Source organism: Macaca fascicularis, chromosome 13 (assembly GCF_037993035.2).
Source record: "Macaca fascicularis isolate 582-1 chromosome 13, T2T-MFA8v1.1".
In the NCBI taxonomy this organism is placed as follows: domain Eukaryota; kingdom Metazoa; phylum Chordata; class Mammalia; order Primates; family Cercopithecidae; genus Macaca; species Macaca fascicularis.
This window is the reverse complement of record NC_088387.1, coordinates 69,331,277-69,359,244: the sequence shown is the minus strand read 5'-3', so window position 1 is coordinate 69,359,244 and position 27,968 is coordinate 69,331,277. Positions and strand designations below refer to the sequence as shown.

General features: G+C 38.3%; 1 pseudogene; it reads left to right on the top strand.

Moving 5' to 3' along the window:
* Nucleotides 1-979: 979 nt before the first annotated feature.
* On the top strand, nt 980-27,968 carry LOC102121155 (CREB-regulated transcription coactivator 1 pseudogene; annotated as a pseudogene).

Sequence of the window (27,968 nt, the reverse complement as noted above, 5' to 3'; positions counted from 1 at the left end):
AATCTAAATTGTAAATACTTTTAAAACTTCAGAGGAGAGACAGATGTTGAAGAAAGGGTGGATAGACAATACAAAGCCTACTTTGCCAAGAGTAGAGAAGTCTGGTAGGGAATAAACATGGCCGTATTAAAATTGTGATAACACTCAGAACACCTAACTCTCTGCCTGCTATTCAGAGCTCATAAGATCTCCTCTGTGTTGGTCATTTCCTTATTTTTTCCAGCATTTATGAATCCTCATGTGCCATTTGAAAAATGATGCTCAAAACCAATGTAGGGAGAAAGGCAGCAACTCCTATATCAGATCCAACAGTTCTATCCCAGGCCTTCATTCCACTCTCCACTCCCCCATAATAATTTACTTGAGAAGTTGTTTCAGTTCTTTCTAAATTCCCTTGTCTGTGAGTCTATTCTCTAGGTAAAATTCCACACGTGTATGGAATAAATCATTATTCCATACACGTGTATGGAATAAATCCACACATCTAGACACTGGGATCAGCCCTGAAGCTTGGATTTCAATTCCTCCAATTTCTTCTCCTTGCTCAAATACCAATTGTGTTTTTCATTCCCAGGCTTTAAACACTGCTGTTTATCCAAAATCTATCTTATTCATAAAAAGGAGCCTATACTCCAAATTCTAATCTTTATTTCTATTTGAACCCACCCTTTCATACCATATTGTTATAGTAGTATAATAAAATTAACTTAATATTTCTGCTAAAAATGTATAAGCAATAAAATATTATTTTCTGATGATATATATATTATCTGCTTAAAATAATTTCTAGTAATTATTCTTTTAGCCTTTACTACTGTCTAACAGGCCAGATGTAGTTAGAATATAAGGTTTTATCTCTAACAGAAAAATGTTTAAATCTCCCCTCCCATTGGGTGATGCAATTTACGCAAAGAGGGAGTTTCATGTCAGTGCTTGTCTTTCCTAAGTGAGAACAGGGTCACTATGCAGTGAGAGCAAGATGGCAGAACAGAAGGCTCCAACAATTGCCTCCTCCTGTCACTCCCACCCCACGAACACCAGTCTAACAACTATCTACACAAGAAAAGCATCTTCATCAGAACCAAAAATCAGGTGAGCCCTCACAGTACCTGGTTGTAACTTTGTATCACTGAAAGAGGCACTGAAAATGTGGAAAACCAGTCTTGAATAGCGAACGCCACCCTTGCCCCTCCCACAGCAGCAGCAACGGGGTGCAGAGAGCATTTCACATGCTGTGGGAGAGACAGCACAGTAATTGTGAGGCATCAAATTCAGTGCTGTGGTAGTATAGCAGAAAAGAAATTCAGAAAAATCTCAGCTGACGCCCACCCATGGAAGGAGCAATTAAAAACCAGTCCTACTCAGAGGAGAATCGCGGATCCCGGTGGCCCGAAATTGAGTTCCCACAAGCCTCGCCACTGTGGGCTAAGGTGCTGCAGGGCTCTAAATAAACATGAAAGGCAGTCTAGGCCACAAGGACTGCAAGACTTAGGTGAGTCCTAGTGCCAAACTGGGTCCAGAGCGAGTGGACTCGGGGGCACACGACCAACTGAGGCAGCAGCTGGAGCCGCTAAGAGAGCGCTGGCATTGCCACTTCCCGAACTCTAGGCTGCACAGTTTGCAGCTCTGAAAGATACCCCTTCCTTTTGCTTGAGGAGACAAAAGGGAAAAGCAGGGAGGACTTTGTCTTGCATATTGGCTACCAGCTCAGCCATGGCAGGACAGGGTATCAATCAGAGACCTGAGGCCCCTGTTCCAGACTCTAGCTCCTGAACATTTCTAAACATACCCTGGGCCAGAAGAGAACCTACTGCCTTGAAAGGATGGGCCCAGTCCTGGAAGCATTCATCTCCAGCTTTCTGAAGAACGTTTGAGCTCTGAATAACCAGCAGGGATAGGGAAATTCTAGGCAGAAAAGGGCAGGTCCATGGTGAAGCCTGACCTTCAAGCCAAAAAGCCTAAAACCCACTGCCCAAAGTGAGAATTTCTTTCCCTGTTTTCCAGCTCAAATGTTGCCTTTTCCTAAACTATCCATGGCCCTGCCCCACCCCATCCTGTGTCTATAAATATCCCAGACTCAGCCAGCAGAAGGAAGAAGCAGGTGGACGTCAGGGACTATGGCTGGACATCAGAGAGAAGCAACTTGACTTCAGAGGGACAGCTTGATGGCATAACTTCAGAGAAAAATCTGACCGGAGATGGTGAGTCTTCAGGAAAAGATTGCCTACCCCCTCCCCCATCCCCTTTTCAGCTCCCCGTCCCACTGACAGCCACTTTCATTGGCAATAAAATCCCCCACATTTACAATCTTTCAATTTGTTTGTGCAACCTCATTTCTCCGGGATGCTGGACAAGAGCTTAGGAGCCATAAATGCAGATACAAAATGCTGTCATACTAGCCCTTTGCCCTCACAGTCTCACCCTGTCACCCAGGCTGGAATGCAGTGGCATGATCTCGGCTCACTGCAAGCTCCGCCTCCCGGGTTCACGCCATTCTCCTGTCTCAGCCTCCGGAGTAGCCAGGACTACAGGCGCCCGCCACCACGCCCGGCTAATTTTTTTGTATTTTTAGTAGAGATGGGGTTTCACCATGTTAGCCAGAATGGTCTTGATCTATTGACCTTGTGATCTGCCCACCTCGGCCTCCCAAAGTGCAGGGATTACAGGCATGAGCCACCGTGCCCAGCCCACACTGATTGATTTTCATATTCTGAACCATCCTTGTATCCCAAAGATAAATCCAACTAGGTGACAATGAATGATCTTTCTAATGTACTGTTGAATTTAATATGCTAGTGTTCTGTTGAGGACTTTTATATCACATCAGAGATACTGGCTTGTAGTTTTTTATTTGATATATCTTTGGTCTTGGTATCAGTGTAATAATGGCCTCGTGGAATGAGTTTTGAAGTATTCCCTCCTCCTATATTTTTCTGAATAGTTTAATAGGATTGGTATTAGTTCTTCTTTAAATGTTTGGTAGCATTCAGCAGTGAAGCCATCGGGTCCAGAGTTTTTCTTTACTGGGAGATTTTTTTTTTTATTATGGCTTCGATCTCATTACATATTATTGGTCTGTCCAGGATTTAGCCTCCTTCTTAGTTCAATCTTGGTAGATTGTATGTATCTATAAATTTGTTTCAATTCTTTTGGATTTTCCAATTAATTGGCATATAGTTGCTCACTAATGATCCTTTGAATTTCTGCAGTATCATAGTAATATCTCTTTTTGCATTTCAGATTTTATTTATTTGGATCTTTTCTCCTTTTTTCTTAGTTTGTCTGGCTAAAGCTTTGTCAATTTTTGCTTATTTCAAAAACCATGTTTTTGTTTAATTTTTTGCGTGTGATGTTCATTTCAATATGGTTTATTTCTTCTCCAATCTATTATTTCTTTTATTCTACTAAATTTGGGGTTGATTTGTTATTGCTTTTCTAGGTCTTTAATATGCATTAGATTATTTGAAGTTTATTCTACTTATTGAGGTAAACACTTATAAATTTCCCTCATGCACTCATGCACTCTTATAAACTAAGAGGGATGCTTTTGCTGTATTACATAGAGTATCAAGACAATCCAGGAAATCATTACCTCACCAAAAGAACTAAGTAAGGCACCAGGGACCAATTCTGGAGAAACAGAGATATGTGACCTTTCAGGCAGATAATTCAAAATAGCTATTTTGAGGAAACTCAAAGAAATTCAAGATAACACAGAAAATGGATTTAGAATTCTATCAGATAAACTTAACAAAAGGATTGGCATAATTAAAAAGAATCAAGGAGGAATTCTAGAACTGAAAAATGAATTAGGCATAATGAGGAATGCATAAGAGTCTATAACAGAATTGGTCAAGCAGTAGAAAGAATTAGTGAGTTTGAAGACAAGCTATTTGAAAATGCACAGTCCAAGGAGGCAAAAGAAAAAAAAAAGTTAAAAAAAGTGAACCACACCTATAGGATCTAGAAAATAACCTTGAAAGGGAAAATCTAAGAGTTATTAGCCTTAAAGAGGTGGTAGAGAAACAGGTAGGGGTAGAAAGTTTATTTAAAGGGATATTAACAGATAACTTCCCAAACCTACAGAAAGATATCAATATCTAATTACAAGGAGGTTAAAGAACATCAAGCAGATTTAACACAAAGAAGACTAACTCAAGGTATTTAATAATCACACTCCCAAAGGTCAAGGATAAAAAAGAATCCAAAAAACAGCAAGAGTAAAGAAACAAATAACGAACAATGGAGCTCCAGTGCATCTAGCAGCAGACTTTTCAGCAGAAACCTTACAGAAAAGGAGCGAGTAGTATGGCATATTTAAAGTGCTGAAGGAAACAACAACAACTTTTACCATAGAATAGTATAGCTGGTGAAAATATACTTCAAACACGAAAAGAAATCAAAATTTTCCTGGACAAGCAAAAGCTGAGGGGTTTCATGAACACCAGACCTGTCTTAGAAAAAATAATAAAAAGAGTATTTCAATTGAAGAAAAGGACATTAATGAGCAATAAGTAATTATCCGAAGGTACAAAACTCACTGGTTATAGTTAAGTACACAGAAAAGCACAGAATATTATGGCACTGTTACTGTGGTGTGTATACTACTCTTATACTAAATAGAAAGACTAAATAATGAACCAATCAAAAATAATAACTGCCACAACTTATCAATACATACACAGTACCATATGATATAAACAGAAACAACAAAAAGTTTACCAGATGGAGAATGAATTAAGGTGTAGTTTTTACTTGTCTTATTTTTGATTGTTTATGCAAACAGTGCTAAGTTGTTATCAGCTTAAAATAATGACTTATGAGACAGTATGTGCAAGCCTCACAGTAACAACCCAAAAAAATAAAAAATAAATACAACAGTTACAAAAAAATAAAAAACAAGAAACTAAATCATTTCAACAGAGAGAATTACCTACACAAAAAAAGAAGACAGGAAGGAAAAAAAGAATGAAGAGACGACCAGAAAATAACCAGAAAATAAACAAAAAAATGGCAGGAGTAAGTCCTTACTTATCAATAATAACACTGAGTGTAAAAGGACTAAATTCTCTAATCAAAAGACATAGACTGGCTAAATGAATGAAAATTCAAACCCATTTATCTATTGCCTGTAAGAAACACACTTAACCTATAAAGACACACATAGACTGAAAATAAAGGGATGGAAAAAGATATTCCATGCCAATGGAAACCAAAAAAGAGCAGGAGTCACTATACTTGTATCAGAAAAAAATAGATTTCAAGACAAAAACTATAATAAAGGACAAAGAAGGACATTATATAGTGATAAAAGAGTCAATTCAGCTAGGAGATATAATAATTTTAAGTATATATGCACCAAACAGTGAACAGCCAAAAAGAGAAACAGATTCCAATACAGTAATAGTTGGAGACTTCAACAGCCCACTTTCACAAATGCACAGATCTTCTAGATGGAAAATCAACAAAGAAACATCAGATTTAATCTCCACTATAGTCCAAATGGACCTAATATTTACAGAACATACCATCTAATGGTTGCAGAATACACATTATTTTCTTCAGCACATGGATTATTCTCAAGATTAAATCATAGGTTATAAAGCAAGTCTTAAACATTCAAAAATATTGAAATATGATGAAACATCTTCTCTGACCACAATTAAATAGAACTAGAAATTAATAATAAAAGGAATTTTGGAAACTACACAAATACATGGAATTAAACTACATGATCCTGAATGACCACAGAGTCAACAAAGCAATTAAGAAGGAAATTAAAACATCTTGTGAAACAATTGACAATGTAAACAAAATATATTAACCCTATGAGACACAGCAAAAGCAGTATTAAGCGGGAAGTTTATAGCTGTGCCTACATAAAAAAGGAGAAAAAACTTCAAATAAACAATCTAACAGTGCATCTTAAAGAATTAGAAAAGCAAAAGCAAACCAAACCAAACCCAAAACTAGAAGAAAAGAAATAATAAATATCGGAGAAGAAATAAATGTAATTGAAATGAAGAATACAAAAGATCAATAAAACAAAATGATGTTCTTTTGAAATGTTAAACAAAAATTGACAAAGCTTTAGCCAGACAAACTAAGGCAAAAGAGAGAGAAGACCCAAATAAAAAAAAAATCAGAAATTCAAAAGGAGATATTACAATTGATATAGCAGAAATTCAAAGAATTATTATGGCTACTATGAGCAACTATAAGTCAACAAATTGGAAATTTTTGAAAAAAATGGACAAATTTCTATACACCTATATAACCTACCAAAACCAAACCACAAAAACATCCAAAATCTGAACAGAGAAATGACAAGTAACAAGATTGAAGCTGTAATAAAAGGACTCAATAAATGGTTTTGGGAAAACTGGATATCCATACACAGAAGAATGAACCTGGACACCTATCTCTCACCATACAAAAAAAATCAAATTTGAATGGATTGAAGACTTAAACCTAAGACCTCAAACTATAAAACTACTACAAAAAAATTGGGAAAATATCTAGGCATTCATCTGTGCAAAAATTTATTGAGCAAGCACAGGCAGCAAAAGCAAAAATGAACAAATTAGATCATGACTGTTAAAATGCTTCTGCATAGAGAAGCAAACAATTAAAAAAGTGAAGAGAGCCACAGAATGGGAGACATATTTGCAAACTACCCGTCTAACCAGAGATTAATAACCATAATATGTGAAGAGTTCAAACAAATCTATGGGAAGAAAATTTAATAATACAATCAAGAAATGGGTAAAACATGTGAAGAGATATTCCTCAAAAGAAGATATACAAATGGCAACAGGCATACGAAAAGTGCTCAAAATGAATGATAATTAGAGAAATGTAAATCAAAGCTGCAATGAGATATCATCTCACCCCAGTTAAAATGGCTTATATCCAAAAGACAGGCAATAACAAATGCTGGTGAAAATGTGGAGAAAAGCAAATGCTTGTACACTGTTGGTGGGAAGGTAAATTAGTACAACCACTATGGAGAACGGTTTGTAGTTTCCTCAAAATACTAAAAATTGAGCTACCATATAACCCAGCAATCCCACTGCTGGGTATATACCTAGAAGAAAGGAAATCAGTATTGAAGCAATATCTGCATTCTCATGTTATTGTTGCACTGTTCACAATATTTAAGATTTGGAAGCAACCTAAGTGTCCATCAACAGATGAATGAAGAAAGAAAATGTAGTACATATATGCAATGGAATACTATTCAACCATGAAAAAGAATGAAATCCTGTTATTTGCAACAACATGGGTGGAACTAGAGATCATTATGTTAAGTGAAATAAGCCAGACACAGAAAGACAAAAATTACATGTTCTTACTTATTTGGGGGATCTAGAAATCACAACAATTGCACTCATAAACAGAGTAGAAGGATAGTTCCCAGAGGCTAGGAAGGGTAGTAGGGGAGTGGAGAAGAGGTGGAGATTGTTCATGTATACCAAAAAATAGAATAAAAAGACCTACTAATTTATAGCACAACAGGGTGACTATAGTCAATCATAATTTAATTGTATGTCATAAAGTAACTAAAAGAGTACAATTAGATTATTTGTAAAACAAAGAATAACTGCTTGAGGGACTGGATATATGATCTTCTATGATGTGATTATTACGCATTGCATGAGTGTATCAAAATATCTCATTTACCCCATAAATATATACACCTAATATGTACCCGCAAAATTTAATAAAATTTTAAAAATTTTAAAATGAAATGAAATAAGCAATGGGCAAGTTTTATCAAGTCACAAAATCACAAGATGTTTGCTTCTAGAGAGGAACTAAGCACTATTTAGTTCAAATTATTCCTTTCACAAATGCAAAAACCTATACTTAAATCAGAGTTTATAAAACTATAGGTCATGGGCTGAATCCAGCCACCTATGTTTTATAAATAACACTTTTTTGAAACACAGTCTTGTCTAATAATTTGCACATTTTCTAAGACTCTTGTGCTACGGTGGTAATGTGAAGTAGTTTCAATAAAGAGCATATAATCCACAAAGCCTAAAACATTTGTTTACTCTCTGACCTCTTCAGGAATGTTTGCCAACTAATTTAGATAGCATGTATAATTTGCTCACAATCACACTTTAAATTAGTGGCAAAATTTGTCTAAAATATATTTTTACTTAGTGATATGTTCTTTCTATTCTACCATATTGCTTCACTGTGTCCAATATTCTAGTGCTAAAATTAAAGACCAAATTCAAAAGTGGTAAGAAGGAAGACAACAATTACAGTTACAAATGGAATTTATCCAGTGCCACTTAAGAGTTTAAGAGCTACTACTTCAACTTAACTACTCAGTCTTCTGCATGCCCTCCAGAGAAAATGTCACAGGTCACATTACATTTTTTATGATGATTTACCCAATGTCACAAATTTATCAAGGTGTAATTAATTTAGTGGCAATAAATTAAAATAAAATAGCAATAATTAGTAGTCTATACTAGTGCAGGCTACATCTATACTAGAAAATAATAAAATAACTCTGCAGTTGGAACTCTTATTAAAATATTTTTCTCTTTTAGTATAAACACCAAAACTCATTATTCAATCATATCCATGTAGCTGAGTACCTACAAAGAGATAATATACTGAGAAAAATTATTAAAATTCAAAAAATGTAAATTAGACATCCCCAATATGTAGTCCCTGGACCAGTAACATCAGCATCATCAAGGGAGCTTGTTTAAAATTCAAATTCTGGGGACCTACCTCAGACCTACTATGAGAAATTCTGGGAATGGGATGTAGCATTCTGTGTTTTAACAAGATTTCCATGTGATTTTTAGTCATGCCTAAAGTTTGAAAAACACTGCTCTATATCAACACAGGCAATAAAGAAACACCCTAAAGTATAAAAAGAAAATAAAACAGACAAATAAGCATCATTATAGATAACAACTTGCACATCATTTATTTCTAGTTCATAAGCCATGTTAATAACACCCTACCTTACAAAAAAGTCACTTCTAGTCAACAACTAATAAGGGTTCTAGAAACTTTGCCAAGTATCATCAGTAAGTTAAGACCAAATATTCATAAAGAAGAGAATGATATAAGTGAATTAAAATAAAGAGTCTGCCTCCAATTTGACTGCTGAAGCTTTTAAGCTATTACCATGCCTCTTCCCTTATTGACTTAAACTTGGGCAAATTGATACGAAAGCCCAGTGCTCCTTCTGTTGGCACTGGTAAGAAATTTAGACCACATAAATCCCGCTAAGACAAACTTTGCCCCAGTACACCTACCTTTACCATCACAAAAACCCCAAGCCAGTCTCCTTTACCTGCTCTTTCAAGCCATTCTGTATCCATTGAAAAACCACTCTATTCTCTGAAAAAAGTTCATTTTCTGAGTACTAAACCTTCTCATATCTTCTTGGTGCATGTATGGCACCACCAGTATTGAAATCTGAACAAAATTTTGGATGGCAGAGAGTCTATCCTGTTTCTACACGATAATCACAACACAAATTCAAAAATTTTTTCTCATCTACTAAATATATATTCCAAAAGAAAACCTGAAAAGTCCTGTCAGAAAATGTAAGCTTCCTCTGTTGTAGCTTTCAGGCAAGATATTATATATATAACTTACGCCTTTATTTTAGGAACATGATCAGAAGCTATACTTTTTCAGCAATAAAATTCTACCACCCCAAGATCATTGTATTAAATATTTGTGCCACAGGGATTGAGATATGGCTACATATACACTATAAAAGAAGAAGTAATTGTTCTGATAATCACGACACTAAGAAACAACAGGGAGAAAAGCAGCTTCAGGGACAATATTCAGTAGCTAATTGTTCAACTCACTGGTTCACATTGCTTGTAGACACTAAGTCTAGTTATGGGGTAAATCAAAGTGAATAAAACTCAGCTGGAATTTTGACACCAGTAGTATTTTTCTTTAGTGTTGCTTCCTGGAAAAAAAGTTAAAAATAATGCAAAATCTACAAAATGTCAAGGGAAAGGCAAGATAGCAAAATGGAAACTACAGACAACACAAATTATTGTAGAGCAACTCAAGCTTTGGATATTTTGGATGTACTTTTCAACTGTTAATTTTAATTGACCATAAAATCCAAAACCTCAGAGGAGAAATTGTGTAAAAACTGATACTCTGATGAGAAATAGACAATAACTCCAGACTTTAAATATAATAAAAATAGTTTTCCTTAACTCTTTCACTGTTTTTAAAAATAGATCTGCTTTGCAATTAATGACTGCATGTTAGCTTCAAGGTGAAGTACTTTCATTCTTACTGATAAGGTAGTTGTTCAAGTTTTGGCCATAAACACCAAATTCTGATTACTAAGCCCTAGGGTGATTGAGTGCTATAAAACATAGCAGAACATAAAGCCCAGACTCTTCAGACAGATGATATGTACTTCTATGAACACCCAACAGCCGTGACAGCTGGCCAGCAACTTAATATTTGAACAGCATAACCATTTACCATGGAAGAAATCTAAACATCAAATTATTCTTTTACTGTTTGATTACATGAAATCACAAAAATACAGATTGATCAAAGATAATTCAACCAAGTGCCTATTAAGATGAATTCATTGTCAATGAGCTAGATGTGATAAAATTTAGTTATAAAATTATAATAGCTGAGGCTTATGTAGTTTAAATCAGCAGAATCACTGAGAATCATTGGTTAATTCATGCTTGTTTCTAAATTATCCAGAAACCTGGTGAAAGGATCAGAGAATGAGATCTGTATTATGTATGTCACTCATGAAGTTTCTAACAGACAAGCTTTGTGCCATTGTGAACACATATACAACTTAACAGTATTTAAACTATTATTTGTTCTAAAATATTCCATCAAACATCAGGTTGTGAAGAATTATTAAACAGAAAATTGAGAAAATGAAGTTAAAAAGGTCTGAGGTAGGCCGGGCGCGGTGGCTCATGCCTGTAATCCCAACACTTTGGGAGGCTGAGGCGGGCGGATCACGAGGTCAGGAGATGGAGATCATCCTGGTTAACGCTGTGAAACTCTGTCTCTACTAAAAATACAAAAAATTAGCCGGGCGTTGTGGCAGGTGCCTGTAGTCCCAGCTACTCAGGAGGCTGAGGAAGGAGAATGGTGTGAACCCGGCAGGCAGAGCTTGCAGTGAGCCGAGATCTCACCACTGCACTCCAGCCTGGGCAACAGAGAGAGGCTCTGTCTCAAAAATAATAAAATATCCTGGTGAACACGGTGAAACCTCGTCTCTACTAAAAAAAATATAAAAAAAAAACTAGCCGGGCGAGGTGGCGGGCGCCTGTAGTCCCAGCTACTCGGGAGGCTGAGGCAGGAGAATGGTGTAAATCCGGGAGGCGAAGCTTGCAGTGAACTGAGATCTGGCCACTGCACTCCAGCCTGGGCGACAGAGCGAGACTCCGTCTCAAAAATAAATAAATAAATAAAAATAAACAAGAAAAATAAATAAATAATAATAAAATAAAGAAGTCTGAGGTAAAGATGACACTGTCAAAAACACAGAGGACTTCTAGGAAATAAGGCTGCTTAACAAGAAAAAGAGAACAGAAGAGAAGCTCCTTCAAAGGACTCACGATATTGTTTACAAGAACACTAGAGTTTTGCTTTAGAAGAAAGCTCTTAGCAGAATTAAAGGAGACCCTTAACAACTGCTTGATGTCTAGTTATACAAGAAAGTACATAGCAGGCCTAATTTAACCAAAATAAAAGAGAAGTAATTTACCTCTCATTTACTTGATAAGCTAACAAAGATATTATTTGAGCATTGCTGTTGTTGCAGTTCAGACAATTATGGCTAGACGAGACCAAAAAATTACCCTATTTCTTAATTTGTTTTAAATATAATAATCTATATACAAACGAGTATGTATAGGAATAACTTACTTTGATGTTTTACTCTGCTTTCTGTATTGCTTCTGAAGCAATTATTTCTTTGTTTTACCAATTTGTCTACTGGTATCTGACTTTTATGCTAGAGACTTCCATTAAAATGTCAAGTTATCTTTGCCCTTTAATTTATTCTTTTTTTTTATTTTTTATTTTTTTTTTATTTTTTTTTTTTATTATTATACTTTAAGTTCTAGGGTACTAGTGCATAACGTGCAGGTTTGTTACATATGTATACTTGTGCCATGTTGCTGTGCTGCACCCATCAACTCGTCAGCACCCAACTACTCGTCATTTACATCAGGTATAACTCCCAATGCAATCCCTCCCCCCTCCCCATAATAGGCCCCGGTGTGTGATGTCCCCCTACCCGAGTCCAAGTGATCTCATTGTTCAGTTCCCACCTATGAGTGAGAACATGCGGTGTTTGGTTTTCTGTTCTTGTGATAGTTTGCTAAGAATGATGGTTTCCAGCTGCATCCATGTCCCTACAAAGGACACAAACTCATCCTTTTTTATGGCTGCATAGTATTCCATGGTGTATATGTGCCACATTTTCTTAATCCAGTCTGTCACTGATAGACATTTGGGTTGATTCCAAGTCTTTGCTATTGTGAATAGTGCTGCAATAAACATACGTGTGCATGTGTCTTTATAGCAGCATGATTTATACTGAGGAAATTACTGGAAGCTTTCTTTGCAGATAATTTCGCTGAGAATCACTGGGCAAATAAATTACAATTTCATTGGAGAATCTCTAGATGTCATTGTTCTTTTATCTTGGATGGTAAGTTAAATCAGGGAGGAATCTTTTACTTCTCTTCCAGATACTGAGTGGGAGAATGCCAGTAATCTGGGAGCTAAACTGGGGAAGGTCACTGTGTTAGGCCATTTGCATTGCTATAACGAAGTACCTGAGACTTGGTAATTTATAAATGAAAGGAGTGTATTTGGCTCATTGTTCTGCAGGCTGTACAAGAAGCATAGAGGCAGCATCTGCCTCTTTTGAGGGCTCAGGAAGCTTCCATGCATGGCAGAAGGGGAAAGGGAGCCAGTGTGTACAGATAATATGGTAAAAGAGAAACAAGAGAGGGTAGAGGGCAGTGCCAGACTCTTTTTAACAATCAGATCTTACAGCAACTAGTGACTGAAAAGGCTCATTACCACCAAAATGGCATCAAGCCATGCATGAGGGATATGGCCCTATGACCAAATACCTTTCATCAGGCCCCACCTTCATTACTGCAGCTCAACTTTCAACAGGAGATGTAGAGACGACAAATGTTCAAATTAGGTTAGTCACAGTTTAATTTGGCTATTTAGACAATCCCCTTATTAACTGTGTGCTTATTCCCATTCTACTCTATTGTCTGTCATTCATGAGTGTGGAGCATCCTTGCTTGGATTGTTCTAGGAGGTAAAATCTCCAGGGTCCCCTCCACCTCAGGAAAGAGAAGGCTTTTTGAGGGTATCTGGGGTGTCTTACTGTTCCTTATAAAATTTAATCCAGTATTCTAGTGTTAAGTTGCTCTCATCAAGGTACTTAGTGCCTCCAATTCTCTTTATAGCATTAGTTAGCTTGTTTGTTTTTTTTCCTAAGGCTTGCACTCAGATTGTCTTTTTATCACTCTGCCAATTCTGATTTTATTTATCCATCCATTCTGCATTTTTCAAAAGTTCTCAATTGCTCTGTCTTCCTCCATTTATTTTGTTTTTGTGAGTTTAGACTTTTTAAAATTTATCTCATTTAAATGTAGTGGATTTTAAGAAACAATTTAGGTAAAGACACATGTTCAACTTTCCAAGTTAACTAGAAATTACCACATTCCCTTCTATTCCTTAGCTTTTATCTCCTACCTATTGGTGTCATTCTTCAGTCACTTTGCCAAACTCACTAAATCCAAACCACTTCCCATCTCTTAATTTTTACTTATTTTATTTATTTCGCCTTCACCTGAAGGTCTTTTTCCCTTTGGAATGGTATTTCTTCACATGCATTATTATTCTGTTCACACTTCAAAGCAAAATCATAGCTAACACTTAGTGAAACTCATTTATCTGCCCATCTTGAATTATTTTCTCTTTCTCCTGTATTTGTATCCTCTCCAATTTTGTTTGTTATAAAATCAGTATTATTCTGCCTCGATTTAGGCTTCCTTTTCCCCCAGATTTTACTCTACTTAAAAGTTAAGACTTACTCATCTCAGTCACTTCCATATAGTCTGAATAGCATGTCTATAGTAGTTATTTAAATGCATATTTGTTGAATTAAAACAAATTGAACTCTAACACTTTATGAGAAGATGCTATATTTCTTCTGCTCCTTCATTTTTATGTCTTTTTACTTCTTTCTAGGAGCTAAAAGTTTAAACACTTTTATCCAGTATTAGAACTGAGAATCTTGTATCCATTTATCTCTCTCTTTCTCTTTGTCTCTGTGTGCATTTAAATATTTTTTTCAACAGTTTTTGGGATACAAGTGGTTTTTGTTGCATGGATGAATTATATAGTGGTGAATTCTTAGATTTTAGTGAACCCATCACCCAGGTAGTATACATTGTACCTAATGTGTAGTTTTTTTCTTCATATCCCTCCTCCTACATTCCCCCTTATGAGTCACTAAGGTCCATTATATCACCTGTATGCCTTTGCATACTCATAGCTTAGCTCCCACTTGTAAGTGAGAATATTTGATTTTGGGTTTTCCACTCCTGTGTTACTTCACTTAGAATAATGGCCTCCAGCACCATCCAAATTGCTGCAAAAGACATTATTTCATTCCTTTTAATGGCTGGGTAATATTCTACTGTGTGTGTGTGTGTGTGTGTGTGTGTGTGTGTGTGTGTGTGTGTGTGTGTATCACATTTTTATTATTCACTCATTAGTCAATGGGCACTTAAGTTGGTTCCACATCTTTTCACTGTGAATTGTACTACTATAAACATATGTGTGAGAATGTCTTTTTCACATAATGACATATTTTTGTTTGGGTAGATACCCAGTAGTGGGATTGATGGACCAAATGATTTAGCTTTTTAAGGAATTGCCATACCGTTTACCACAGAGGCTGTACTAATTTACATTAATTTACATTCCCACAAGCAGTGTACAACCATTACCTTTTCCCCACATCCATGCCAACATCTATCATTTTTTGACTCAATAATGACCATTCTTGTAGGAATATTATTTCATTGTGGTTTTAATTTGCATTTCCCTGATGATACTGATATTGAGCATTTTTTCCATATGTTTACCATTTGTTTATCAACTTTTAAGAACTATTTATATCCTTTGTCCAGTTTTTCATGGGATTTTTTTCTTGCTGATTTGTTTGAATACCTTGTATATTCTGGACACTAGTCCTTTGTCTAATGCATAGCTTGCAAATATTTTCTCCCATTCTGTGGATGGTCTGTTTACTATGCTGATTATTTCTTTTGTTGTACAGAGCATTTTAGCTTAATTAGGTCCCATTTACTTATTTTTGTTTTTGTTGCATTTGCTTTGGGGGTCTTAGTCATAAATTCTTTGCCTAGGTCAATGCCTAGAAGAGTTTTTCCAATATTGTCTTTTAGAATTTTTATAGTTTTAGGTCTTATATTTAAATCTCTGATCCATCTTGAGTTGATTTTTGTATACAGTGAGAAATAGGGATTCTGTTTCATCCTTCTACATGTGGCTTGCCAGTTTTCCCAGCACCATTAAATAGGCTGTCCATTTCCAATATACGTTTTGTATGCTTTGTTGAAGATCAATTGGTTATATATATTTGGCTTTATTTCTGGGTTCTTTATTCTATTGCACTGGTCTATGTGCCTAATTTTATACCAGTGCCATGCTCTTTTGGTAACTATAACCTTGTCATATAATTTGAAGTCAGGTAATGTGATACCTCCAGATTTGTTCTTTTTGCTTAGAATTGCTTGGGCTATTCATGCTCTTTTTTGGTTCCATATGAATTTTAGGATTTTTTTTTCTAATTTTGTTAAAAAATGATGTTGGTATTTTGATGGGAATTGCACTTAATCTATAGATTACTTTTGACAGTATGGTCATTTTCACAATATTGGTTTTTCCAATCCATGAGCATGGAATGTATTTCCATTTGTTTGTTTCATCTATGATTTCTTTCAGCAGTGTTGTGTAGTTCTCCTTGTAGAGATCTTTTACCTCCTTGGTTAAATATATTTCTAGGTAATTAAGATTTTACTAATAAATAAAATTAAGCTAATGAAATTAACGTAACTTATGCATGGCACTCTTTGGAGTTGAGAAAGCCACATAATTTGTGTAGTTTTAAAACTGGTTTTAACTGACAGCGTAATTGGGGAAATAAGACTTACATGGAACAATTTATAATTCAAGGCAGTACAAAATAAAGAGTTAGACTGTGGGTTCTGTGAGGGCCCAGATAAACAGTGAAAATTGTATGGGTATAATCCTTTTTGAAGAATGGATAAGAATCTAAAGGAAATAGAAGAAAAAAGGGAAAATGTAAGTGAAAACAAAATATTTGAAAACCTAGAAAAACTCTGGGACTTTATAGGGAGATTGGTCTGACTAAAGTAACAATAGGCCACTTGTGGAGAATTGTGGAGAAATGTGAATCTGCTAAGAATATGAATATGAATAGTTTGAAAACAGAGGCATCACAAAAAAGGAGACAGGGAGCTTCTAATCAGTCAAATATGACACTGAAATTAGACAATTTACAGCAAGGCTCCTAAATAATGGCTATGATGGGGGGATAGTAACTGGAAACCAGAATCAGCCCAGAAATTCTAGATTATAGATTCTTAATCCCAAAAAGACAATACTGATGGGACAATGAAGAGCAGGAATGAGAGGGAAAATCTTCTAGATAGTGTTCAGTTTATCTCTCATTTTCAATTGCTTTTTTCAACTTGTTTTGTTGTTGTTGTTGCTGTTGTTGTTAAGGGGTCATATGCTCAAGGTGCTTGCTGAAGTTGTGATGAGGTTCTTTCTACAGGATGTGCTCAATGAGGTAAGTTTAAGGATGGTTAAAGGAACATAACTCTCAAGTGACAAATTACTAGGTACTAATTCTAAATGAAAAGAGGAGATGGCTTCTCAGTGTGAACACACTTCCAGTGTTAGAGGAAGTACTAGTTAAGAGACAAGATGGGATAATCTCTTGTGCTTAAATTCTATTTTTTAGAAAATTTACTTTCTTTTTGTGCTTTTTTTAATCTAATATTTTTAATTTCCAAATTAAATGGTATACATTTAATGTGAAATTTTATCAAATTTAGGATATTAGGAATCCAGAGATACAGGTCTTAATCTTCATGTCTTATTCATAAGAGTAAATTTTTTTTCCTTTACAGTGCCTTATAAATGGGTGATTATCTAGCCCACGAGAAGAAGCCAGGTAGATGCTGACTACAGCATATGTCTCTCATATGCTTGCTACTTCTTGAAATTCTAGAAGCTCAGATATTTTCCCAGTTTTTTTTTTTTTTTTTTTTTTTTGAGACGGAGTCTCGCTCTGTCGCCCAGGCTGGAGTGCAGTGGCGCAATCTCGGCTCACTGCAAGCTCCGCCTCCCGGGTTCACGCCATTCTCCTGCCTCAGCCTCCCGTATTTTCCCAGTATTAAGGCATTACCTTTTGTTTCAGTGAAGATGGTCTGGGAGATGAAGTACATTTCAGTCTGACTTTTACTGGACATGTCTAAGGGTAGGTCTTTTCAGAGTGCAAGTTTTGACAGGAGAATGATCCTGAAAGAAGACAAAAGTGTTTGGGGGCTTGGGAGTTGGAAAATGCACCTAAAGAAGGGAAAAACACTACATTAAGTAGAATGACAGCAATATTTCTGCCAAAGACCAACTTTCTTCAATTTGCAATCCCATATAGGTTCATTCAGAGGTAAATTACAAACCCAGACATTAGCCTAGAATGATTGGTAGCACTTTTATAAGGACATGTCTTGAAACAGAAAATTCACAACTAATATTTTAATCATTTTTTTTTCTTTCTTGTCACTCTTGACTTCAATTTGATAATAGCCAGGTAAGCATTCCAGGAGCTACTGGGCTAAAGTACTTCCGGATAATATCCCCACTGTCTCAGGGATTAGTGGTCATAGGTGACCCGTTAAGAATGAGACATTGTGTCAATTCCAAAGTTCAAGCAGAGCTTCACCTCTAAATCTATTTTAGATAATTCTTTTGATAGTTGGAATATAATATATCTTGAGATCACTGCTTTTAATTAATGATTAACCCTCTGCCTTTATCTTAATTCCCTTTATCTTCATCAGTAAAAGAGTCACACTGTGCCAATGAGGATTGTTGGGTTGGAGGTCAGAAGCAAGTGAACCTTATTTCATCTTTAGTTTGAAATTACATTTCTTTAAATATTGCTTCAAGGCAAAATCAATGGGTATAAACAGAAAATGCTCAAGTATGAGAAAAACAGACTTCAAGGTGAAGTCTTTAAAATATACGGCTCATGAGGAAAAAGCATCCAAAAGGCATATATTTCCGCTTCTAGGGAGTGAAAAAGATGAGCCATAAAGTGTAATCGTTTTATATTAGCAACTTCCATCTTCTCACATTCATAATTGCTTTAGCTAATGCAAAAGTGAAGATTTTAGTATTATCAGACATTTGTTTGGGTGAACAGGAAAATGTGATCTAACAAAATAGTAACACAGGATGCAATAAAGTACTACTTTAGAAACGACAGCAAGAGTTACACATTCCAGCGGTGCTGGGTCCCATGATCCTTAAATTGCATATAAATAATTAATATGCATACCCTAATGCCAGCTTCTGTGCACTACATTTAGTATGAATTATACGGAAATGCTTCAAAAATGCCTTTAATAGTCAAGGGAATTGCTACCCTCCAAGATATGCAGGAAATAAAATCATTTGTTTGAAAAATAAAACGAAAACAGAAGATCTGATTTAAAAACATTCAGGAAAGGCAAGTTTCTTGATCAAATATCTTGTTTTTTATGTGTGTTTTATCTTTTAGGATTTGTACTAGCCTTCAGGAATACAAAAGTGCGTATGAGTCCTTAGAAAAAGAACATGGTGAAATCACACAAATAACAAAACTGCTGAACAATTAGGAAGTAGTAAAGGGCAAGTCCTGAGAGTTAGACAGCTCCCTAGAGGGGACACTTGAATAAAGAGTTGAGTACACCAAGGAAGAGATATATGTATTTTTAAATGTTGTATGTCAAAGCAAAGAAAAATTCAATATGTATTTGGAAGATTTAAGAGAATCTATGTAGGCTATGCTTATGATCATAAAAATGTCAATATATGACAATACTAGGGTTACTCCCATGGCTAGGCCAACATGTCAAAACAGTTTTCACCTAATGTTAGGCAATAATTGCTCCTGATACCAACTGGGCTGAGAACTGAGAAAGAGGCCTTCAAGTGCTAATTGAGGTTCAAAGAAATCATTTCACTGGAGGAGTTTCATGGGACCAATGCCAGTGGCCCCCATGAACTGCGCATTGCTCTGAAGTTTTGAAAACATAAGACTCCTTGAATTACCTCAGTTTTGTTCTTTCATACTTATGCATTCTAGTAGGTGGGTTTGACGAGACCCGGCCCTGCTGGTCTTTAAGAATATTCAGGAAGGGCCGGGCGCGGTGGCTCAAGCCTGTAATCCCAGCACTTTGGGAGGCCGAGGCAGGCGGATCACGAGGTCAGGAGATGGAGACCATCCTGGCTAACACGGTGAAACCCCGTCTCTACTAAAAAAAAACAAAAAACAAAAAACTAGCCGGGCGAGGTGGCGGGCGCCTGTAGTCCCAGCTACTCGGGAGGCTGAGGCAGGAGAATGGCGTGAACCCGGGAGGCGGAGCTTGCAGTGAGCTGAGATCCGGCCACTGCACTCCAGCCTGGGCGGCAGAGCGAGACTCCGTCTCAAAAAAAAAAAAAAAAAGAATATTCAGGAAGATAGTCAATTAACAACATACATTATTGCTGGAACATAAAACTGGTTAAATTGAACTGCAGATGATTTAGAAGAGTCTAGGCAGCACAGCTAAGTTAATTTGGAGGGCTCTAGAGCCAGAATGCCTGGATTTAAATTCTGAAACCACAATTTACTAAATGATGACTTTGAGCAACTTGCTTAAACTTCATTTACCTTAGTTTCCTCATCTATAAAATAGTTATAACACTACCTAGAGCCTTCATAAAGTTATTGTAAGGAACGAAGGAGTAAATACATGTAAGCCACTTAGAATAGAACCAGCACGTAACAATAACGCTACAAATCTTAGCTAAAATTACTGTATCATAAAGATTCAGAGTTTGAGCTCTGGAGTCATACTGCTACTTTGATTTCATTTCTTACTGGATGAGAAAGTTCTAACTCGGCTCCTATTGCAGTAGCACCTACTGCAAAGGTCATTATGTATAACCATTAGCAAAATGCTCAGTTCTCAATGTGTCAGCAGTTAAAAAAGCCATCACTGTTATTCTTGATATTTTATAAGATTTTCAAACACTATTATAAAATCAGATGCTTTAATTTATGGACATAATAGTTATAAAATGTTATTCAGAGAAATAGTGAATATCTTATACATTTTTATCTAATTCCTGAAATGGTCTCTCAGCCTGCAGACTTTGAAGTTTTTCAGAAGCCAGAGAGAGGGGACAGAGGAGAAGCTATTTTATTACGTTGAGTGGTAAATTATACTCATTTTTAGCATGCAGAACTAAATTTTCATAGTATAAAAAAAGTCTAGCCAGAAGCTTTGTCTGCATGACCATACAACTGGGAAAATCTGTATTTTGTTAACAAAGTATATATAAATATGAAGAGACAAACAGTTATTGTCCTTAACAGTTATTGTCCTTAGAGTAATTGTGTTTGTTTCGATGAAAGCAAATATTTACAATATTTGCTGTAAATAATATACCTTGACAGACATACAAAATAATGTGACATTTCCTCCTTTCTATAGTATTAAGGATCAAACTTAGTTGATCCACACCAATTATCTGGATATAACTTGCCAAAAATAAAGCGATTTCAACATATGAAGACAAAAATCAAATTATAAATGTGTTCTTCCAAGTTTTATCTAGTGAATCAAGTGAATCTAGTAATAAATGAGGTACCAGTAAGTGATTCGTACAACCAAGATCGATTCCACTATGTTCTCAATATGTAAAAAGTTTCATTAAAATTAGGAAGAGCTTTTTTTTAAAAAAAATAATTGCTTATTTTTATGAATATAGGGGTACTGGTGCAGTGATGTCACTAAGATACACTGCATAGTGGTGTAATCTGGGCTTTTAGTGTACCTTTCACACAAATTGTGTACATTGTACCCAAAAGATAGTATTTCATCCCTCTTCTGACTCCTTTCTTCTTACCAGTTGTAATCTCCAGTGTCTTTTTTATCACTTTGTATCTGTGTGTACCCATTGTTTAGCATCTATTTATAAAATGAGAATATGTCGTTTTAAATTTTCTGTTCCTGAGTCATTTCACTAAGAATAATAGCCTCTAGTTCCATCCATATTGCTGCAAAAGACATGAATTCATGCTTTTTCATGCCTAAGTAGCATGTCATGATATACATATACCAAATTCTATTTATTTAACTTTTTGGTTCAGGGGTATAAGTGCAGGTTTGTTACATAGAGATATTGTGTGTCATGGAGCTTTGGCATACAGATTATTTCATCACCTGGGCAATAAGCATAGTACATGATAGGTAGTTTTATGATCCTTTCCCTCCTCCAAACCTTCACCCTGTATCCATAAATAGGCTTCAGGGTCTGTTGCTCCCTTCTTTGTGTCCATGTGTTCTCAATGTTTAGCTTCCACTTATAAGTGAGAACAAACAGTATTTGGCTTTCTGTTCCTGTGTTAGTTTACTTAGGATAGTGGCCTCCAGCTTCATCCATGTTGCTGCAAAGGACATGATCTTATTATTTTTTATAGCTGCAGAGAATTCCGTGGTTTATAGGTACCACGTTTTCTTTATTCAGCTTACCATTGATGGGCATTTCAGTTGATTTCATGTCCTTGCTATTGTGAATAGTGCTGCAGTGAACATACATGTATATGTGTCTTTATGACAGAATGATTCATATTCCTTTGGGTATATCCCCAATAATGAGATTTCTGGGTTGAATGGTAGTTCTGTTTTTTGTTCTTTGAGAAATTGCTACACTGATTTCTACAAAGGTTGAACTGATTTATAGTTCCAACAACAGTATATAAGTGTTCCCTTTTCTCCACAACCTCACCAACATCTGTTTTTTTTTTTTTAGTTTTTAATAATAGCCATTGTGACTGGTATGAGATGGTATCTCACTGTGGTTTTAATTTACATTTCTCTAATGATCACTGATATTGAGTTTTTTTCATATGCTTGTTGGCCACATATTTGTCTTCTTTTGAAAAGTGTCTCTTCATGTCCTTTGCCCACTTTTTAATTAGGTTGTTTTTTTCTTGTAAATTTGTTTAAGTTCCTTATAGATGCTAGATATTAGACCTTTCACAGTTGTATAGTGCAAAAATTTTCTGATTTTGTAGGTTGCCTGTTTACTTTATTGCTAGTCTGCTGTGCAGAAGCTCTTTAGTCTAATTAGATCCCATTTGTCAATTTTTCCTTCTATTGCAATTGCTTTTGGAATTATCATCATAAAATCTTCGCCTGTTCCTATGTCAAGAATGGTACCGAGGTTGTCTTCCAGGGTTTTCGAGTTCTGAGTTTTTGTTTAAGGTTTTTTTTTGCGGGGGGGGGGTGTGTGGATTGAGTCTCCCTGTGTCACCCGGGCTGGAGTGCAGTGGCACCATTTCAGTTCACTGCAAGCTCCGCCTCCCGGGTTCCCGCCATTCTCCTGCCTCAGCCTCCTGAGTAGCTAGGACTGCAGATGCCTGCCACCTCACCTGGCTAATTTTTTTGTATTTTTAGTAGAGACTGGGTTTCACCATGTTAGCCAGGATGGTCTCGATCTCCTGACTTCGTGATCCACCTGCCTCAGCCTCCCAAAGTGCTGGGATTACAGGCGTGAGCCACTGTGCGCAGCCCTTAAGTCTTTAATTCATCTTGAGTTGGTTTGTGTGGTGTAACAAAGGGGTCAAGCTTCAATATTTTACATTTGGCTAGCCAGTCATCTCAGCACTACTGACTACAGAGTCCTTTTTCTATTGCTTGTTGTCATCAACTTTGTCAAAAATTAGATGGCTGTAGTTGTGCAGCTTTATTTCTGGGGTCTCTACTTTGGTCCATTGATCTATGTGACTGTTTTTGTACCAATAGCATGCTGTTTTATTTACTGTACACTTGTATAGTTTGAAGTAGGGTAATGTGATACCTCCAGCTTTGTTCTTTTTGCTTGGGATTGCCTTGGCTATTCAGACTCTTTTTTTGGTTCCTTATGAATTTTAAAACAGCTTTTTCTAATGTGGTGAAGAATGTCATTAGTAGCTTCATAGGAATAGCATTAAGTCTGCAAATGGTTTTGGGCAGTATGATCATTCTAATATTGATTATTCCTATCCATGAACATGGAGTGTTTTATCATTTTTCTGTATCCTGATTTCTTTGAACAGTGTTTTGTAATTCTCACAGAAGAGATAATTCACCTCCTTAGTTATCTGTATTCTTAGGTATTTCATTTTTTTCTGTGGCTATTGTGAATGGGATTGTATTCTTGAGTTAGCATTCAGCTTGGACAATGTTGGTGTATAGAAATGCTACTCATTTTGGACATTGATTTTGTAATCTGAAACTTTGCCTGGCATGTTTATCACATCTAGGAATCTTTGGGGAGAGACTAGGGTTTTCCCAGGTTGAGAATCATATTGTCTGTGAAGAGAAACAGCTTGACTTCCTCTCTATTTGAATGCCTTTTCTTTCTTTCTCTTGTCTGATTTCTCTGGCGAGGACTTCCAAAACTATGTTGAATGAAGTGTTGAAAAAAGGAATCCTTGTCTTGTTCTTATTTTCAAGAGGAATGCTTCCAGCTTCCACCTGCTCAGTATGATGTTGGCTGTGGATTTGTCATAGATGTCTCTCATTATTTTGAGTTATGTTACCTCAACGCCTAGTTTGATGAGGGTTTTTAACATAAAAGAATGTTGAATTTGATCAGAAGGTTCTTCTACATCTACTAATATGAACATGCGGTTTTTGGCTGTAGTTCAGTTTATGCGGCAAATCACATTTATTGATTTGCATATGTTGAACCTTTCTTGCATCACAGGATTAAAGTCAACTTGATTGTAGTGTTTTAGCTTTTTGAAATGCTGCTGGATTTTGTTTTCTAGTATTTCGTTGAGGATTTTTTCATCAATAATCATCAAGGATATTTGCTTGAAGTTTTCCTTTTTCATTGTGCCTCTTCCAGCTTTTGGTATCAGGATAATGCTGGCCTCATAGAATGAGTTAGGGAGGAGTCCCTCCTCCTCAATGTTTTGAAATACTTTCAGTAGGCATGGTACCAGATCTTCTTTATAATTCTGGTAGGATTTGGTCATGAATCCATCTGCTCCTTGGATTTTTCTGCTTGGTAGGCATCTTGTGACTGATTTAACTCTGAAACTCATTATTTGTCTGTTCAGAATTCAATTTCTTCCTGGTTCAACCTTGAAGGTTATTATGTTTCCAGGAATTTCTATTTCTTGTAGCTTTTCTAGTTTGTGTGCATAGTGGTGTTTGTGGTAGTCTCTGAGAGTATTTGTAGTTCCCGTAGTCATTTTTGATTGTATTCATTTGGACCTTCTCTATTTTTTCCTTTATTAGTCTAGCTAGTAGTCTACCAATCTTATTTATTCTTTCAAATAACCAACTCCTGGATACTTTGGTCTTTTGTGTGGCTTTTTGCATTTCAATTTTCTTCAGTTCAGCTCTCATTTTGGTTATTTCTTCTTCTATCGTGGGGGTTGCTTTTCTCTTTGTTTTCTAGTTCTTCTAAGTGTCATTTTAGATTGTTGAGATCTTTTTCATTTTTAATGTGGTATTTAATGCTATAAACTTTCTTAAAACTGCTTTAACTGTGTCCCAGAGATTCTTCTATGTTGTATCTTCGTCTTCATTCATTTCAAAAAAGTTTTAATTTCTGCCTTAATTTCATTGTTTACCCAATAGTCATTCAGGAGCATGTCATTTAATTTCCATGTGATTGCATAGCTTTGAGTGTTTTCTTAGTATAGATTTCTGTTTTTATTGTGCTGTGATCTGACAGTGTGTTTGGTATAATCTTATTTTTTTCTAATATGCTGAGGATGGTTTTATGTCTGATTGTCTGGTCAATTTTAGAGTATTTTTATTATGTGCAGATGAGACAAATGCATACTATGCTGTTTTGGGATAGAGAATTCAGTAGATACCTGTTAGGCCCGTTTAGTCAAGCGTCAAGTTCAAGTCCTATTTATCTCTGTTCGTTTTCTGCCTCAATAATATGTATAGTACTGTCAGTGGAGTGTTGAAGTCTCCCACTATTACTGTGTGGTTATCTAAGTCTCTTCGGAGATCTCTAAAAACCTGCTCTACAAATCTGGATGCTCCTGTGTTGGGCACATATATATTTAAGATAGGTCTTCTTGTTGAATGGATCCCTCTCCTATTATGTAATGCCCTTTTTGTCTTTTTAAAATCATCTTTGGACTAAAGTGTATCTTGTCTGAAATTAGAATAGCAACCCTGGCATTTTTCTTTTCATCTTGTATATTCAGCAAGAAGGTCACACTGCACAATAAGAAACAGGCAGAGGAGACGGCAGCCTTCGAGGAGGTCATGAAGGGACTGAGCCTGATGGGGCCGCAAGGCTCCAGCTCCAGAAATCCCAGTACCTGCAACTGGGCCCAAGCGCGGCCAGTACTACGGCGGTTCCCTGCCCAATGTGAACCAGATCGGGAGTGGCACCATGGACCTGCCCTTCCAGACCCCCTTCCAATCCTTGGGCCTGGACACCAACCTGACCACCAGGCACCATGGGCTGCTGAACAGGGTATACTGGGAGCGCAGCTGGCTAGGCTCCCCGCACCGCCTGCACCTGTCAAGGGACAAACACGGACGGCAGGCCAACAGCTACCTCTAGGGCACAGTGTACCTCTCGCCACCCGCGGACACCAGCTGGAGAAGGACCAATTCTGACTCCGCCCTGCACCAGAGCACAATGACGCCCATGCTGCCAGAATCCTTTACTAGTGGGTCCCAGGACCTGCACCAGAAAAGACTCTTACTGTTAACAGTCCCGGGAATGGAAGAGACCACATCAGAGGCAGACAAAAACCTTTCCAAGCAAGCGTGGGAAACCAAGAAGACAGGATCCACGACCAAGTTCTGCGCGGAATCAACATCTTCCCGTCCGCGGACCAGGAAAACACTACAGCCCTGATCTCCGCCACCCACAATTCTGGGTTCCCTGCCCGGCCTGTCCAACATCCACTTCTCCTCCCAGCTCGACCCAGAGGAGCCCACCTCCCCCACACTGAGTAGCTCCAGCAGCACCGGCAACCTCTAGGCCAACCTGATGCACCTGGGCATCAGCGTCGCCGGCCAGGGGATGAGCACACCTGGCTCCCCTCCGCAGCACCGTCCAGCCAGCGTTAGGCCCCTGTCCCTGAGCACAGAGGTGAGCCATCAGCAGGCATTGCCCACCGTGTCCCCACTGCCATCCATCACTCAGGCCGTGGCCTTGGATGCCCTGTCTCTGGAGCAGCAGCTGCCCTACGCCTTCTTCACCCAGACCGACTCCCAGGAGCCGCTGCCGCAGCCCCAGCCTCCGCCGCCCCCTCTGCCTGCGTTCCAGCAGCCGCCACCCCCGCCGCCCCCACAGGCGCCGGTCTGCCTGCCCCCCGAAGGCCCCCTGTTGCCCAGCACCAACCTGAGTCCTGGGCCACAGGCGCCCCCGCTAGCCGTCACGGTACCATCCTGTCTCTTCCAGTCCCCCCGGAGAATCCCGGCCAGCCGTCGATGGAGATCCACATCGCCTCGATGCCGGCTCTGTAGCAGTAGCGGCACTAGCCCCGTCTCCTCGCCAACCAGTCTCCCACTTCGCCAGTCTCCAATCAAGGCTTCTCTCCAGGGAGCTCCCGGCAACACACTTCCACCCTGGGCAGCGTGTTTGGGAACGCACACTATGAGCAGCAGATGGCGGCCAGGCAGGCCAATGCTCTGTCCCACCAGCTGGAGTAGTTCAACATGATGCAGAACGCCAGCAGCTCCCTGTACAGCCCGGGATCCACGCTCAACTACTCGCAGGTGGCCATGATAGGCCTCATCGGCAGCCACGGGCGCCTGCCGAACTCACAGCAGCTGGGCTACCTTAGCCACCGTGGCATCCCCAACATCATCCTCACAGTGGCAGGAGAGTCTCCCCCACTCCCCCAGCCTCTTTAAAGAACTGACCAGCTCTCTGGTTGGGGTCGGCGACGTCAGCTTCGACTCCGACAGCCAGTTTCCCCTGGATGAACTCAAGATCGACCCCCTGACCCTGGACGGCCTGCACATGCTCAATGACCCCGACGTGGTTCTGGCCGACTCAGCCACCCAGAACACCTTCCGGATGGAGCGCCTGTGAGCGGGCGTGCCGGCACCCTGCCACTCAGCCATCCCGATGGCGCCTCCCCAGCCCGGGGACAGCAGCGCTCAGTTCCTCACCAACAGCTGAGCTTGTGATTCTGAGCTTGCAATGCCGCCAAGTGCCCCCAGCTCGCCCCCGGTTGTCCACCTCCTGCGAAGCCCAATTGCTAGGCCGCGAGCCGAGCGTCCACCCACTTGCCGGCCCGGGCTGGGCTGGGATCCGAGGCTCTGAGCCCCCCGCCCCCGCAGACCCTCCCTGCACGTGCTCCCTAGCCCGCAGCTCCAGGGCCTGAGTCGTCCACTGTAAGATGCGGGAAGTATCAGCTCCCGGCACGGCGAACAGGCTTAGGGGAGGGGCGCGCGTGGGTCCGCCAGGTCTGTGGGCCACGGTGCATTTTCTGACTGTCCAGCCCTCACTGCCTTCCTCGGTTCCTGGTCCCCCAACCCATCTGCCACCCCCAGCCCGTGGTCAGGTAGAGATTGAGCCCG